General features: G+C 43.3%; 1 long non-coding RNA gene across 1 annotated transcript in view; it reads left to right on the top strand.

Moving 5' to 3' along the window:
- LOC144827453 (uncharacterized) overlaps positions 1-18,575 on the top strand; it is a 1,218,604-nt gene that overhangs the window by 527,510 nt on the left and 672,519 nt on the right. Inside the window, exon 3 of the long non-coding RNA XR_013610193.1 lies at positions 8,934-8,996. This is a non-coding gene — a long non-coding RNA (uncharacterized LOC144827453). The remainder of the gene's footprint in view (positions 1-8,933; positions 8,997-18,575) is intronic.

Raw genomic sequence — 18,575 nt, 5'->3', positions numbered from 1 at the left:
CCGGGGCGGGCACAGGCACCCCGTGTTGGTCCGCGGACGCGGGGGGGGCGAGTACTGCCTCCCGCGTCGCAGAGCCGAGCTCCAGCTCGCTCCAGTCCCGTGCAAGCGGTGTGGCCCCACAGAGTGCCAAAGAGTAGTTTGTGGCTCCAGCAGCGGGTCACGTGGCGAAAGGCAGTACACCCAGGCAGCGCAGTAAGCTGCGATTAGTGCAAGCAGGTCAGGGCAATCCTGGGCAACTTGGAAGCGGTCCCCGGCAGCAGGCCCAAAGCCGGGGACTCGCGTAGATTTATTCCCGGGCGCCAGGGAGGGCTCAATTCCGGCCGCTGCGGTCGTTATCCGTGGGGCCCAGCAGGACGGGACTGGCATGAATCGATGGGCGCTCGCCCCCCCAAGCTCCGCCGAGGCCGGATATTTACAGCAGCGGCGTCCAGGTTCACACAGCGGTCCAGGAGTCAGGCCATATGTCTGCCGGTGGTCCCGGCCGCGATTTTGAGGCTGAAGGCTAGCAGGGTCTCGGGAGCCAGCTGCGGCAAATGGGGGTCCTGTGGCAAGCGGGGAGCAGATGGGGCCGTCCAGTCAGGTCAGCGGATCATTGCCCCCTCGCACAGGGGCAAAAAGAGCACAGGCACAGGATCGATGCCAGGAATAGCGGCGAGGGCTGAGGAGCCGCCTTAGAGTGCGGCCATTCCTCTCGGCTGCAGACCACGCCCCCCAAACAAACAAACTTGATCAAAGTAAACCTAGCGCTGCAGATTCATTGGTCCAGGCAGACGGTATGGAAACAGGTGTAACCAGTGAGGATTATGGAATAAACACTGTTAGGAGCAAATAAAGGAAGTGACAGATAAGTTGAATTTCACTGAGGTCAAGCAACTTAAACCAGCAAGCAAATGCGGTAAAACGTGGCCTTTGCTAGTGATTGCTTAGTATTAAAGTAGTTTGGCACTTTCTATGCAGCATTTTAATAATGCCTCTCTTCAACAGGGTCAGTTATATTTACTGCACTTAAACACTCTTTTGCCACCCCTGACTTCTTTCATGTAGCAGGTTTCTTTAATCCTAAAGAGAAGAACAGCTATTATCCCATTGTTAAATTCCCTTACAAGTAAAGTGAAAATCCTTGGGAACGGTTGTTATTCGCCAACAGTCTTGGACATCAATTAGTGTCATGCCCATCCCTTGTCTAATGCAAAAAGAACAATTGATGTACAGAATGCAGAACAATGTCAGACATTCACCCCAGTACAGAGATCTGGGCCTAAATCCATCGTTTTTTTGCTAACCATGCCATTCCAGTTTGGACCCAGCCATATGCAAGTCAGTCTTGACCCTTCGCCCAATGGGAACAGTCCAGCCCGAACTGCCAGGCCAGGTCTTCCCTGGACTGGAAACAAGCATCCTAGGATTGGTTTCGGGCTTTCAGCCCTCATCAGTCAGGATGGCCTGACTCCATTGGCATGGAGAGCACAGGACCCATGTCTGGGCATACCCGTCCCACTCGGGTTGACAAATGCAAAAAGAACAATTGATGGACATAATGCAGAACAATGTCACACATTCACCCCAGTACAGAGATCTGGGCTTAAATCCATCGTATTTTTGCTCACCATGCCATTCCAGTTTGGACCCAGCCATATACAAAACAATCTTGACCTTGCGCCCAATGGGAGCAGTGCCAGGACACCTTTTTGGTAACAGCAGCGCTTTATCAATTGAATTAACATTAACATTAACAGTCCAGCCCTAACTGCCGGGCCAGGTCCTCCCGGGACTGGAAACAAGCATCCTAGGACCGGTTTCGGGCTTTCAGCCGTCATCAGCCAGGATAGCTTGACTCCGATGGCATGGAGAGCACAAGACCTTAAACCCTAAAGAGAAGAACAGCTATTATTCCATTGTTAAACTCCCGTACAAGTAAAGTGAAAATCCTTGGGAACGGTTGTTACTCGCCAACAGTCATGGACATCAATTAGTGTCACACCCATCCCTTGACTAATGACAGAGAGACCTTCGGTGAAATGAGCATGGATATCATTTCATGGTAGAAAACAGAGAAGACTGTTGGGCTGCCATCACCAAAAAGGTAGTTGAAAAAACGAAACAACTGCATGCTGCTGTCTTCAGGGAATGGTGTTTAGAGGGAGAAAGCAAGCGTAAAAGGAGAGAGACATTGGCATTGGTATTTAAGTCAGAGCAAGGCTTGAAGAGCACCAGAAAGCACAATAAGATTGGTCGACTCCTAGGGGTATGGCAGGGAGAGATGATGCCCAAGTATGACATACCTGTCAGGAGTATGTCAAGATCAGCTCTATCAATGCCAACATATAGATCAAAAAGAATGGTGAACAGATGGTTGTGTTATGGAAAGGGTGACCGCCTAGAGATGTGGGTCAGTGGAATCCATTAGATGGAATCCAGTTGCAAGAGATTTCATTGTGTGAGGTAGTGACTTTGCTGAGTTTAGACAAACTGTTGTTGTGGTGTAAGAGAATAAGGGAGGGTGAAGGTGGGTTAATCATTGGAAATACGATGTGATGGGTGGGGCAAAATCGTTTCTTTATGTGAGAGGCAGGGTGACAGCGATTTTGAAACAGGAAAAGAGAATGCCAGAGAGAAGGAGCCTGTTTGAAGATTTAGCTAGATGGCAAGGTGAAGAAGAAGGTGTGAAAGAATTGATGGAAAAAGGGTCCGAGGGGGCACATGAATGTTGGCTGATGGGGGAATAGCCGATAGTGTAGCATAAAGTTCAAGTGGGTGTAGTGGTTAGTAAAGGGGGCAGTTAGTCACATGAAGACATGTTAGTGCACATTTTAGCAAGTTCTTTTTTTGGAGTATGACATGTCATTTCTATGTTTATTTATGATGAATATAAGGAAAGATATAGTGATGTTTTCATGTTAACATCACATTACGTTTTTGAGTTTAGGTCACTAGTATCAATTTCTCACACTTCACATACATTATATTGACTATTTGCATTAGTGTCAAACGCTAGTATGTCAAATAAGAAGGTTAATATAAAGCTACTCGCATAGCTTCCATTGGCGCAACAGATGTAGTAGCACCGGAGACCACTCAACCCGGATTATTGGTGTTTCATACAGTGGCCAGGGGGTCCATTTGTTCCTTGCACCAATGCCCATGACACACTGGCTCCTCCATTGTTTAAAGCTTGCGTTTCCTGATAGCATCAATAACGATGTCATAAATAGACTTGATAAAAACATTACTCACTACACAAAGTATCCACTAGACGCACACAGGATACATTCGACAACAGATACACTGCTAGATAAACGCTCTTCCTCTAAAATATTTTGAGTACAAACATTTCTGGTATCCGATGTAAGATATTTTATGAGTATTGTGCATATAAAAAGGACATAATAAAAATGACTCACTTCAAACGTGAAGTGATTTATTTAAATTTTACATATAATTAGTTTATTGCCAAGGAAATGAGTGTGAATGATTATTAAGATTAATTAATGGGCCTAATTTGGAGATGGATGCTAATGGGGACTCACTATGATAAGAGGAGTCCACTTGCAAGTTCCGGTTCTGTTATTGCTGAACTGCTTCGAATGCTCCAATGGTTGTGGATTATATTAATTATTCTGGACATTCACAGCCGACGGTGGTTTCCTTCTGACTAATTAGCCGATTAACCTTTTCATGGCAGTCGCAAATATCAATACTGCAGCTAATTTACAACAGTCCAAAGGGGTATTGACATCTGATGTAGAGGAAGAATATAGGGAAAGAGTCTAATCCACAGGCATTTGTAATATGAGACGTTGTTCTGTAATAAAACAAGTGGTGTTTGCTGCAGGATTGTCCTTGTTCTGTATAGTATGTAGCACTGGACAGAAGGATTATTCCCAGTAGGAATTCCTATTTCACCCACTAATAAACCATAATTATAGGTGTGCAGATCGGATTAGGCAGTTAGTTCTGGTCTACTAATGAAGACAGTGGAGACTCATGTGATGCCCGGAGAAAGTGCTAAAGCAGACTAAACTCCACTAATAGAAGTAACTTAACAGCTCCTCCAGAAATTGCAAACTGTTCCATCACCACCTAAGTCTGTGGCCCTTGTTTGAAGTTTGGTGGAACATCAGATGAAAAACTTGTAACCCACAAGTTCCAATTCTTTTGCATTGGCAGTTCCAGGGAGCACAATTACTGTGATATTATTACCACGTTTTTACTATGGAATCGCATATGACTTGGGAAATAGGTAGTACCAACCTTACTTCCGCAGGCAGCTATTCATTTATGGGCTGTTTTACATTGACAAATTGTAACATACAATACATGGCGAAACGTGCCTTCGTAAAACAGGGCTCAGTAATAATAGTGTTACCTTATTTCTGGTAATACCAATTTAAGCGAAAATTCTAGTTCCCACACACAATTGGATTTACACCCGAAACTTAGAATGAGGGCTTACATTGGGCCAAGAGATTGTATTAAATATAAGCCAAAATAAATAGCATTCATATATAAATATGGATAATAAGATTTATAATAATCATTGAATGCCTGTGTGATAAAATAAGGCACAAAATTATCAGTAAATATTTAGTCTGATTTCTTCTTGAGAGAGAGAAAATATGAAAACATGTTGCCACCTCCAAACAACATTTATTTCAGGGTTAGGAGATGCCATGTCTGCTGTTGATACTCAACTGTATCACAGATATCCGCTTGAAATCAGTAAGATCATAGTGAGAAACATGCCTTTTCTCCTAACCACTGTATGAAATATTTAGTCAGGACCTGTTAAGTAGGCTTTGATGGAGGAGCACAATACTGCCCCGGGCCTATACAAACACAACTTGCACCCACTGCAATTATGCAGCACGTGAAATTACATACAATCTGATCACATATGTATGGTTGGCTCATTCTAGCTTAGCATTTGTGTTCAGTATCAATGCACTCACTCAGAGCTGCATCGCCACCTGCAGAGTTCATTATAGCGTTATAGCCCGCCGTAGAGGGCTATTAAAGGCCCTCTCCAGCGTTAAAGGCCCCGAGCCGAAGGCGAGGGCCTTTAACAAGGGAGAGGAACTTTAATAGCGGTATAGCCCGTCTACGAAGGGCTATAAGGCTATTAGAACATTCTGTCACTAGAGGACAAAATGTTCTAACAAAAAAAACAAAGCCTTTTGGGAGCGGGAGGGGATTGGAATCCGCTCAGGTTCCCTGAAGCCTTTGTTCACAGCCAGAGCTGTGAACAAAGAAACATTGGAATGTTGGTGCTCCAGGCATATACCAGCCATTATAAACCCAGAGCACTCCATTGTTTTCAATGGAGCTCCCAACATTCCAATGTTCCAATATTTATTGATTTATAGCATTTATAAAGTGCAACTGTCACCCTACAGGTATCCTGGTGCTAAGAACTTCCATCCTAACAGTGCAGCTGTTAGTGTAAGCACATGAAGACCACTCGGTCACATGGGGAAGAGCCAGTCTTCAAGGCTTTTCTGAAGAGCAACAGTTCAGTTCAGTTGACGATCCAAGAGAGACTGGCCACTTGTTCCAAAGCTGGGCTGCTTTAACCGTAAAGGCTTGTCTGCCTTGTTTAGTCTTACTATATCTGGTTACACAGAGGAGGTTTTGCTCATGCTGAACGGAGACATCTCCCAGGGGGTATATCTCTTAAATTTAAATTTCTGGGGCACAGGGCCCATGCCCTGGAGGGCTTTGAAGACAATATTCATAGATTTTAAGGCTATCCTCAGTTTCAGATGAAGCTAATGAAGTTCCTTTATCGTGTTGGAGGCAGAAAGATCTTCAACGTCTGTTTAATGCCAATTTTGTGGCTGACACTTGGATTCTATATATTCTGCTTAAGAATGTGCAACAAGGGGCTATTAGCTTTTGTCGAAACCTGCATCAAGGGACTTTTGATCTAAAACACAAAGGAGTAGCTTCTCAAACATTTTGCGCTGGGTTAGAGTCACAAAAGTGACGCTAACCAGCTCAAAATGTTTTTTCCAAATGCGCTTTCCAGTGCAGATCATGTTTTGTGCTATAAAATACCCTAAGGCCAAGATTCACAAAGGTTAAGCGTCAGGTCAGTGTTGCTTTTTTAATGAGAAACCAACTCAAAAACTTTTTGGGGCTTTACAAAACAATGGTGTTTGCATTGGTTTGGATGGAAAAGTAACACAAAGCTGATCAAAACGATGCTTTGCATTAATTTGCATCAAGGGGGCGTTACATGGATGATACATGGGCATTTCTGTGCAACCACCCATGCTTCTTTACAATAAATCCTATCTTCTAACATTAGTAGATAGGGTTTAGCACCAAAAAGTAACGCCACTGAAAAGCGGGCGTTAAAAGGAGAAATTTTTCATTTCTCCTTGCTTTGCCGACTTTGCATGTGTGCTGCAGTGTACGACACACATACAAAGTAGGAAAAGCTTTGAAGCATGTCTAGATATAGTATTTTCTACAGGAAGGGTAGCTTTCCTGTACAAAACCTATGGTAGTCAGGCACGCATCCTAGTTCTAAGGACCTAAGGTGTGTGACTGGCGCTGGGCAGCTGAAATTAGGGCTGGTGCTAGGGAGCAGGGAGGAGAGAGCAATATCTCTGTATATGTGGTGCTTTCTCCTCCCTCCCTGTCATGCAATGCAGTGCAGCATATTAAGCTTCTGAGCTTCCGTTCTTTGTTCCATGATTATTATGAGAATCTGGCCTATAAGTAACGTAGAGCACCGGGAATCACTGCTTTGCATTACTTAGCACTAAGTGGGTTTTACATGGGTTCTACATGGATGCTCCCATGCAACCTCCCATGCCTCTGAATGTAAAACCCTCTCCACAGAAAATAGTAGACAGGGTTTATCTCCAACGGTGCAGCAACAAAAATTAGGGATCAAGGCTAATTTGCCTGCACCGGTACTGAGGTTCCCCGATTATAAATCTCGACGGAAGGTGCTAATGGCCAGGAACGCAATCCCTATACGTCCCAAGAAGGGAAAAGGTAACAGTAATTCAATCAATTTTCTGTTTTTAAAATCGATAGCCAGCGGGTTTCGTCCGTTACCGGACTTCTTCAGGGCTTTATTGGCATTGTGACAGTCGTAATTCAAGTCTTTAGCTGCTAGAGATAGTCAATCAATTTAAAGTGGTCAAAAAAGTTTTCCAAAGGTAAAGCGAATTTCAGGTATAATTTCACAAATAAAGTGTCAGTCCGCAAGTAAGCGCAATACGTCCATCATGTAGTTAACCAGATAACTACATGATGGACGTATCGCGCTTACTTGCGGACTGACACTTCATTTGTGAAATTATACCTGAAATTCGCTTTACCTTTGGAAAACTTTTTTGACCACTTTAAATTGATTGACTATCTCTAGCAGCTAAAGACTTGAATTACGACTGTCAAAATGCCAATAAAGCCCTGAAGAAGTCCAGTAATGGACGAAATGCGTTGGCTATCGATTTTAAAAACAGAAAATTGAATAAAGAACTGATTACAACTGAAGAACCTTCGTTTACGTTTTCTTGGAAAAATTGTCATTTATTTTTTAAATGTATTGAATATGATCTCTGTCAGGAATACTTAAATACTATGTCAAATATCTGAAGGGTGCAGGGCCATCTTTTGTGAATGTTTATCTCCAAAGGTTAACGCCATTTGAAAGGAGACATTAAAAAGGAGTCATGGCTTTATTTCTCCGTTCTTTTCTGACTTCGCATGCGTGCTGCACTGTGCAGCACATATACAAAGTAGGAAAAGTTTGAAAGTGTGTCTAAGCACAGTACCTTGTACTGGAAGGGTACCCTTCCAGTACAAGACCTATGATAGACTGAGGCATGCACCCTAGCACTATGGCGCTAAGATGTGTGCCTGGCGTACTGCATCTAAAATCAGCGACGGTGCCAGGGAGAGGGTAGTAGAGAGCCATATCTCTCTAGGTATGGAGCTCTCCTGCTCCCTCTCTGGCACACAGCACAGAGCAGCATTTTTGGCTGCTGCTCAGCATTCATTGATGTTTGGAGGAACTGGGCCGGAATCTTTGAACAAGAATCCCATAGCTAGACAAGAGCTCTTTGTCCTTAATTGTCCTACTGTACAGACAGATGCTCTGTCTTCTAGACAAGCCTGTCTGCTTTAGACTCTTTCTTTTGGCCAGGACCTCTTTTTATTCAATATTTTCCTCAACCTGCAGACAGAAGCTTGCCACTCTAGACTCCATCAATCTTGTGAACATGAGCTCCCGAGCTCCATACTCAAAACCACTTTCCTACCCATAGGAGCTTTATGCAATAACCCTCACCTCCATGAACTGGAGCTCTGGCCCCATGGACAAGAGCTCTAGAACACCCTCATCAGTTTGACAAGAACTGTCTATACTACACTATCCCTCTGCACATCTATGGGCACTCAACTAGTTAATACCTGCTCCTGAGATATTTGTGTCTATTCTTATGCGACCTCTTCTTCACCTACAAAAGGCACGTGTGCCAAATGGCACACTTTAATATTTTCTAGTAAAATCTAGATATAATTGTACAAATAGTCTGCAATGTTCAGCCAGTTATGACATATTTTGAACTAAAACTGCGTTCACAAGCCTTCTGAGCTTTCTTAAATATACATTTTACCCTTGGAAAAGTATAAAAAAGGCAAAATGTTAGAAATAGGAAATGATCTAATAATCCATAGAATTTGAATGGATGGTTGAATTCATGAATTGCGTGTGGTATATGATCCTTTGGAACAGAAATCCTCAAATAACTTCAAGGTTGCGAAGCATGGAAATGAGGATTCGTAAAAGATTTTGAAACAATGACTTTTGAATTACTTTCTTAAAGTGGTGTAACTGCCCTTATTTGTATATGGTTTCTAATTATGTGATTATTTTCCAGTGCCCAAGTATGATTATCCGTTTCTATGTCTTCTAGGTGACAGCATCACTTACCACTTTGGGTTCCATCTGCCTTCGTTCTTCCTCGACTTCATTTAGGGTGAGTTGACACATTATAAAATACTGCGTAGTAGCTACGGTCTTTTACTGTATTGTACTGTATAGGAATGCCTGCATTGTCTGCATATGTAAATGGGAAAGTAATTAAGTGTGAGTCTTTGCAAGATATCACTGGGGTGAATGTATGATATTGTTCTGCATTCTGTCCATCAATTGTTGTTTTTGCATTTGCAAGATATAAGCACACCTCTGTACCTTAATCCTTTTATCCTTACCGGAACCTCCATGTTCATCCTTTGCTAGACCGTAGTTTTCTGCGCCACTTTATCAGAGATTTTTGATTCCACATATTGATGTCCTAGAAGTTTTCCTACAACCTGAGGCACTTTATAAAGCTGATGAGCATTTTAAATGAGTGGAAAGTAATGGTGGTTGAACTCCAACTTCGAAAATCAGTAAACAAGTGAGCAAAGCAAGTACATTTGACTTCAGAAAGGCTTGGAGGTGGGGGAGAACTCACTCTTCCCAGAAAACATTTTTTTTTAAAAGATCGGATCAAGTGGTGTATTTTCCTGAATCCACTGGTTGGGCTGGATGATAACGTGGGCTTGGCACTCTGTCAGGTTGCAGTAACATTGTTCCCACAGCCCAACCTGTGTGATGCTCTATTCTGAATTATGAAGTATACATAAACTGTGGACTAACGATTCCTTTGATAAGTGAGATGTTATCTTTGTACTAGATGACTTCATGCATTATTTAGAAAGAAATCTTGATTAACTAAAGTGTACCTTCCTAATAGGCTTGCATTTGCTTTCCAGTAACCTCTGACCTTCATTTTAGATATTTGAATTTACTTTTTATTTGTATACAGTAAAGTTTAGAGACAAGTTTATCCCTCAGCCAGAATTTTCTATGATGTGCATGTATTCCCAGCTGATCTACCTGTCTATGTGTTTCATGAAAACACATTTTGGAATAAGACATGGATCCTTGCAATGTTGCCAAAAATTTAGATTCATATGAAAACTTTTCAGAATCCTAATTGCTTTTCATGGAGATCATTATATTCCCATGATTGCCCGTTTTATCAATTTCCAAGCATAGTTACGTAGTCATAATTTTCAAAATCTAAAGAAAAAATATCCAAATATTAACATACTGCATCAATCTTTATTTACATTTCTTAAATGTGTTTGTACTTTTTGTATTTTTTTAAAGTAGAAAAAGCAATATTTGTTTAATTATTGTTTACTACATGATTCTCCTTAATAAACATTTAAAGCTTATTAAGGACACAGTGTAATTATTCAAAGCTTTTATGATATGCATCTTCTTGAATTATGCCCTGCATTATAATATTAATGAAATGGGGAGAGTAGGTTCTTGTTAGAAGTTCTGGGAAGGCATACACATGTGCCCAATTCTTTTTATTATTAACATATTGGAAGAAGTTACTAACTCTAATGATGATGAAAAATTCATGTTTTACATAATTGTACTGGCAAGGTTTCTGCATGAGTAAAATTGAGGAATTGGTTCAATTTAATGTAAATATTAATGAAGTCCTTTATATGAATTTTGAAAGTATATTCTTATGCTTTAAAAGTCTAGATCTATTCATTGTGAACATTGGAAAGAGCACCAGAATTGGTTCACTCTGTGGCTCTAGCAATATATTTTATAAGGATAGGGTGACCCAGAGGAAATTTCAATATCAGGAACCAAGATTGGTGGACTTATAATTCAAAACTCATTCAAATATTAAGGCTTTTAATGTATATACATCTTCCACCCACCACCCTCTACCTTAAATTGTCCAATCAGAAAAACCGGAAGGGTAGAAACTAATTCATCACCAAACTAATCCATGCCCAAATCAAACACATGAAAACTGCTGACTCTAAAGGATCCTGTTTTTGGTTTCTTGTTTGAAGGATTAGAAACTCATTTTACTTTTTATGAAAAGCAGATTCATATAATCTATATATTCCCATCCGTTAATCTCCAGGGTCTAATTTCCAAATAGCATAGGTGCACCAATAATCCTGGAAGACTAGGAATTAATCTAGGAATATCAGAGTTCATCTTCTCCAAATGTACGAAACAAAGAACACAAGCATCAGCTTCAAGTTCTTAGGGAATGTGTAAAAATATTTTTTCTGATGTTTATGCACTGCAAGAGTAAAATACATGAATTGAATTGAAGTAAAACTGTTCTTGTAAATCCTGCCTGCAACAGCCATAATACAATTTGTGAGAAATAATATAACTGCCAATTAACATCTGTCTGCTTCAGTATATTACATGCAATGCTAGTTAAAGACATCCTTTGCATAATGACCAATGTCCAGGGCTCCTTTGTACTGTAATCTATGAACACGTTTTATGTTGAAAGAATTATTGAGCCCTCTGCTGAATTTACCTTAACTGTCTGTGTAAAGAAAAAGTCACCTTGTGGAGGTTTTAAGTTGGCAACAATTCCCGAGGAGAGTATACGGTCTGATAATGTGCTTCATATTCTCAAGGTGACACTATGTTATTTGACCCTGAAATACCAAGGGACTGCATTTACTAGATATGAAACAGCGCTCAAAAAATATAGTTACAATTCCCAACATAATTATGAAAAACGCACAATTAAAGCAGAAAAGAAAATGCGTCTTGCAATTTGCACTATTTGTTTCCGTTTCATATCTAAATGTGATCTTATTTCATTCTTACTCCTGTAGCTGAAGTACATTTTTGTTCCTGTGGCAACATTCCATTTTATGTTGATGTGCTGTCCTTCCACGCTTTTCTCAGGATGCAAGAAATATCAGAACAAGCAGTAACTGCTTCTAATCAATAGTCTCATTATACTGCACTCTTTTCACCACTCTTTCTTCCAAGCAATGGATTTAAACAGTTTCTTTATATGCTGTAGTATTTTGAAACTGAAGAAGGACATGCTGTGCTGGATGTTTTGTGATGGCAAAGGTCGAATTACCTCGAATGTACTATTACTTGGACAGACCATTTGTTTGACAAGGCTCCTGTGCCAAAATTCTGAAGAGCTTATTTTTACAATTGTAAAACTAGCCAGTCGAAATAATGGCCAATTCCTGTTAGTGAGTGTGAAGGTGCAGGCATATGTCGGTGTCAAAATATTCTTAGCACAGTTCAGCTTGCAGACACTTCCTGATTAGCTGCATGGAACACTTTTATCTTAGGAACCTGAAGGATTCCCAAGCACAGCATTTGAAATTATTCTGACATTCTATATTGCCTTACCTCAATATTATCTTCATTGTTGTTGGTGGCAGTTTCTGTGTTTGTGAATAGGTAATATCATTAGTTTGGCTTTTATTATGTGCTGGCTTTTGTACCCACGATTATGTTTCTAATTGGGCACCCTCCCCCCCAACCTGAAGCCTGATGTCTTCAATGGTTTTCTCCCATCATTAGATCTACCGCACAAGACCTTACAAAGTGATGTGTATCCACTTGAAACCTCCAGTTGAAATACCGCATTCCAACCATCCAACTACACCCAGCTCTCACCTACAATTGGGTCTCATCAACACTCATCATCCCAGCATCACTTCTTTGGCATGTGATAACTCTGTGAAAGCATCTGCCACACTTTCAGCCAAACAGAGACCTTGTCTGTAGATCACTATTACCATCTTTGACAACTCCATACCTGAGTGACATAAACTATTCTTCAGACACAGAAAGGGCTTAAGAGAATGCAGGATATGCCGTATTCACTCTAAACAGCTGACCTACAGATAATATACAGCACACTACACTTCTCGTTCAAAGTCATTGTTGCCCACTCCATAGTCAACTCCAGGAGCTCAATATGAGTAGCAAGATTAACCAGAACCTGGATAGAACACAATATTCTCACACTCGCCCTCGATTTACTAAAATTAGCTTTGTAAATGTTGGTCATAAGTTTGGGCCCATCAGTCCTGACAGCAATATGAAGGCCCTGAGCATCAACTAGACAGCGAGAGACCAAATGCAAATAGTTGGCCACTTACTTGACGTAATGTTTATACACAACATTAAAAGTGCGCATGTGTTAGTGCAACAACTATCATGGATGGATTACTTGTTTCCGACTACTTCTCGAATGTCCTACATTGCCTTATCCCTAGAAGCAAAAGGAACCAAGAGAACTCTAGAAACAGGTTCCTTGAACATTGCAGTTCTCAGCATTATGTGTCAAAAATGAATAAAGAAGCCCAGATCATTGTCTTCAACATCTGGTGCAGGATTAAGATTGTAGAACAAAGCGATAGTCGAGTTACTTCTAATTAATCTGTATAATTGGTCAAAAAGCTAAATGTATTCATTTAAATTCTCTAAAGCACGTTTAGTAGTTTCAAAACAGATACATTGCTTGTTAAAATGTATAAGAGTTGTTTATATTCTTCAAGAAAATTGTCCAACTGTATGACAGTGTCACAGAAATTATTTAAGGCTCTGTAAACACAACTGCAATTATTTACAACCGTCATAAGTCATTCCGAAGCTTGTAGAGTTTGGTTAAAAAATGATTAATAACTTCTTAACTTGAAAATAGCGCTGTTTGTCAAAATGTTACAAAATGTTGGTTTAAAGGCCTTCTTGCCAGAGTGGAAATAAGCAAACATCTATGACTGTTAAAGAAGCAGGCATTTATATAGCCCATGCAATTAGGATTGTTAAACAATGTAGTGTAACTTGGAGGTAATATGTTTTAAACTCATAGGAGCCACTCTTGATTTACTAAAAAGATTGCAACAAGAAACATTACGGCCCCATCAGTATTATCAGTCACTCAAAAAGAGGGACCATAAAGGGGAATTCTACCATTCTACACATCACAGACCATCATAAAATGACATAATAACTGAAAAGCTAAATTAGCCATAAACTGTGAACCATAGTTAAAGATAGTGTTATGGCAAGTGGCAGATGGTTTAACCTGCTGTCTTCAAACAAATACAACGTCCTTAGGAACAGCGGGGAATATTTGTGACACAATTGAGTTCAAGGACATGCAGTGTGCTTGCAGAGGACTGAATGTGGGTTCTTTTTCACATGGTCAGCGACTAGCTGCCGCCTCCCCCCCAAACTGGCACCCAACACCCAGAAACGGGAACACGAGACGTTTTTACTTTTTGGAAGGCGGGCGCTAGTCGCCCGGCCGTATTTATTAAAGTATGAAATTAAAAAAGGTTTTTAATTGCATGATCAACAATTTATACAAAAATCAGCAGGACGTTATATACAAAATTATTGTCAACAAGTTTGAGAGCCTGACCTTAACAAAACTCTAATACATGTTGTTTCCTAACCGAGTCTAAACATCCTCATCTTGATTTTTTGTACATTTCTGGCCATATGGCTAGGTCACTACCGGTGTCAGGTCCTACAAGCTGCGCCTCCCCATGAGACGTGCGCATGCGCAGTGTTACCCCGGGAATTGCCCGGTCTACGCCCTGAACTCCATTTACCCACTGAAGGAGGGCCCTTACTCTGCGCCAGCTGGTGACGTCATGAGTATACGCGCGCGGGGTGGCTACCAGCCTAAGGAAAGCGTGAACTACTCCTACCCGCGCTCCTTTGCAGCATGAATTACCTTGCCCCTGGAGTTCTAGGAGTGGCCCGCAGGCCCCTCCCCCTGGGCGGGAACCTCCATAGGATGATGCCCGCCCCCTCAGACCTCAAATATGTGCTCACCGATAATGACCTTACCGCCACAGGCCAGCATTGTTACCCGACGATCTGGCCTCCCCCCTCTAGCCCCTACTTAAGGAACCCTCCTACTTGCAAATCCCTCTAGCCAGGCCCAGATATTGTCAGACCACAAGACATTCCCCTCCTGAGTTAAATGAACTCCGTCCCTCAAGTAATACTTGTCGCCCCAGATACACCCATGAGGTATTGACTGTAACAGGGGGGTTCGAAACAACCTATCCAACCGTGTGTTGATCCTCTTTACCGAGTGATTCAACGCCCTGACCGAATGTCCCCCCCGCCACTGTAATCGGGGTATGAGTTGTGACCATACTAGTGTGCAACCCGGGCAGGTCCTGGCCATCCAACCCGCCGTAGAGATAATCTCCTCGATCAGAATGCGCCTTCCCAGTGTTGCCAAATCATTCTCCCCAAGGTGAAGTATCACCACTGACGGTGGAGATTGCCGGCGCGCTAAAAGCCCCTGGAAGAATCCCCTAAACTCGTTCAGACACAACCCCCCTCTCCCGAAGAACGTGATGTCCAACCCCAGTTGTGCCGCCCTTTTTCCCCTGTCACCTGACATAAATACACATTCTGCTCGTCTTACATAGGAGTGACCCACAATCCAAACACTTTCCTTCATTGTTCCCTGGCTGCCGCTCCGTGCTGATGAATGTTTTTGGTGCCCGACGACAAATTCCTCCCCTGCGTAACAGGTCTGAGAAACTGTAAGAGAGCGGAAACAAACCAAGCGTGAGTGCCATGTAATCACAGCATGTCAATTCGTACATAACGTTTGTAGCATTCTGAGGACCATCTCCCAATTGTCTTCACTCTCTCCACTGGGAGGCCCCCCGCCACCGCCTCAGTTGCTGCCCCAATCCTAAAGGAATGAGAGCCAAACTCTTTAGGGTCAAGACCTGCTTTCCTGACCACCATCTCCAATACCCTCCTGAATTGATACCTGGTCAAGGGGTTCCCGTCGGCATGACAGAGCAGTGCCCTGCCCGCTGTGCCCACCCGCAGCCCGTGCAATAATTCCACGTGCCTCACTGGGCAGCAAGGGTTGGCGGGGGCCCGTTGGAGGACTATGGTGTGGCCCCTAGACTCCTGGTCGGTCTTTGACTTCAGAATAGTCACCCACATGGTGTCCTCCCTTATCGTCACACTAGCCCTTTGCAAGCCGCCCTGTAGGTCTGACTTGGAACCTGCCACAAGTTCGCTAATTCTCAGCGCCCCATAAAATGCCAAGGAGAATGCTGCCTTAAAAAGAAGCACCTCCCACTCCGAGCTACAAACAGTGTCCAGCGCGCCCAGTAAAGCTGTCAGCCGCGCTAGTCCTATGGGCTTTCTCTTATCTTTATGATGGCCCTGAATACGGCGCCAACCCCTCAAAGCCTTACGTACCATAAAGGTATTAGTGGGATCACGCAAGCCCCTAGCTTGAGCGTAGAATGACACCGCTGCCCTATGTCTGTTTGCCGCTGCCACCGAGCGCCCCTCCTTATGCATCCATTCTAAAGGGGCCTCCGAGGGGCCAGGTGGGGGGGCACGCCCCCCCGACCCGCCCCTCCTGTAGCCCGCCCCCCCTGACCCGGACCTTCTAACTCTGTATCCGGGTCAGGGAGGCCGCCGGCCAATCGGTGGTGGGTCGCGCCCCCAGGGCCCGCCCCCACCACCGAGAGACCCACTGGTGTAAGGGGGGGCGACGGTCGCCGCGCCGCCATGCGTGCGGGGGGGCCGAGGGCCCCCCTTTTCATAATCAGGGGCCCTGAAAATGAATGCTCAGTAAGATTTTGAAAATGTGGCACACACCACCCCGTTTACCATGTGCGTTCTCGATTTCCTGGATGACCCTACCAGCTTTAGTTCTGAATTCTTCATGGGTTGTTGAGGGACTGTGGGTTACCTGAGGTTATGTGGGACAGAAACATCTCCTAACACATAAAATATACTTTCTGAGGGTTGTATGTGTATGAAAGTCTGGTGATCTGTGGAAAAGTAAATTTTGTCATGTTCTGTGTCCCTACGCCTCATCCATCATATGTTATGTGTGCATGATTAAATATGCATATGCATTCCCCATGTCCGATTAATGACGCAATTATAGTTGTGTCCACCTCTGGTATGTCATTTCCCAGTTCTCGTGAGTAATATGAGTGTCAGGCCTATGTAAAGTTATGTTGCCACGTTTCTCAGTGTGCACGTTAATTCATTGAAAGTCCCCGTTTCTAGGCCTCAAAAGGGCCCGGACACCAGATTCAGCTCCTGTCTCCTGAAGCCTCGCTGAGGAGCGATACAGCCCCCACCTGTATCCTCGACCCTTCACTTACTCCCTGCCTCGCAGTGCCCGGCCCAGCCTGGCTCAGTCTCTGAGTCTGCCAAGAATATGTTATGATTCCAGTTATCAGTTCAGCCCTCCTTCTCTGCATTCCTAAGCTACTGAACTGTATCAATAGTTTCCGTCATTGTCTAGCCTTCACGTCTCCACGTTAGAGAAATACTGCATTTAATGGTCATTTAATATTCTTCATCACGCACTACATGTAGAATAATGCATGGTCCAGTCTTAGAATCAAGTTAGCCTTCTCCCCTCATGACTTCTAGTCTATATCAACATGTTCCCTAAACATCAGATACTAGATAGGGTTTAGGTACATGTCGCTCCGACCCTCCAGACTTCAGTCTCTGCTCCTAGCACAGAGTTCATAGCCCCAGCTTCTCCTAGTGATACGTCATTGCCAGTTTGCGCGCACCATCAGGTTAGAGGTCCCGGCTCCTTAGGTAGCCCCCTCCAATGTTTCCGCCCATTCATGACATATTCTGTTACATTTGCATCACATGTCTATGTGCACACCCAGTTACACCTCTTTCCCCCTTATCTTTCGCGACTGCTACGCGTCACGCCTTCTGCTCCACCCACTGCTACGCCTACTGCAATGTAATGCTATGTGTTTGCGTTATGTATATATGCCCATGTATTGTTATTAAAAGTCAGCGCGCTCATCCCAGATCCAGCCCCAGCAGCTGCTGGGCCCTGTCATCCTATTCCTATGCAGGTTGTCCTGTTCCTGTCCTTATGCTGTAATAAACCTGCAAAACTCCTACTACCTCGAATTTTGACTCTTATTTATTGAGCTATCTGTTATTCATTCATTCATTCAAAAATAGATCCGGTATTATTTATTTATTTACCACATAATGGCGCCCGAATAGGGACTTGCCCTTTCCCCACGCGTCGGTGAAGCCACGCCGACCCCCTGACCCTCTGCAGTCGTGACGGAACTCTTCTGCGCAGTGGCAGATATTTCTGCTCAAGTATCCCTCAGGCCCACGGAGGAGACGGAGGAGGCGGTCCAGCATCCAGACGAGACGGTGGAGGAACGCGGCGAGTCCCGACCAGAGCCCAAGCCAAGAGTCCAAGGTCCGAGGTATCCGGAAGTCCACCCGTAACTGAAGTCCGAAGTCCGAAGTTCGTCGTCCGTCGTCGTAGCAGTACAGTCCAGTCTGAGGCCTTCCGTTCTTGCTGCCCGGTGAGTACCGTTACTGGGGTGGTATCTAGACAGGGTCAATTTAATTGACTCTGGTCTGTGGGTTGGTGGTACACAGTCCCACAAACGAAGTGTCCACTTCGGTGGATGCGGGTCCTGACGTGTCTCTTTAAGAGACCGGTAAGTTTCGTACTGTTTCAGCAGTGCATCTAGTTTCTGTTCTAGTCAGTTCTGTTCTCGAGAAATTTCAAGTGTTCTGTTCGCAGTATTTCCAGGTAGCATTCTGTTCGAACTGTTATTTTACATGTCCTTCATGTTTTTTTTTTGATGTCGTGGTATGAATGGGGAATAAGTATCGTGTTTATTGTGTATTGTATTATGTCCAGATTATAGTCCAGTCATGCCGCTCT

The sequence above is a fragment of the Lissotriton helveticus genome, chromosome 4_1 (genome assembly GCF_964261635.1).
Source record: "Lissotriton helveticus chromosome 4_1, aLisHel1.1, whole genome shotgun sequence".
Classification (NCBI taxonomy): Eukaryota; Metazoa; Chordata; class Amphibia; order Caudata; family Salamandridae; genus Lissotriton; species Lissotriton helveticus.
This window is presented reverse-complemented; position numbering and strand designations above follow the sequence as displayed.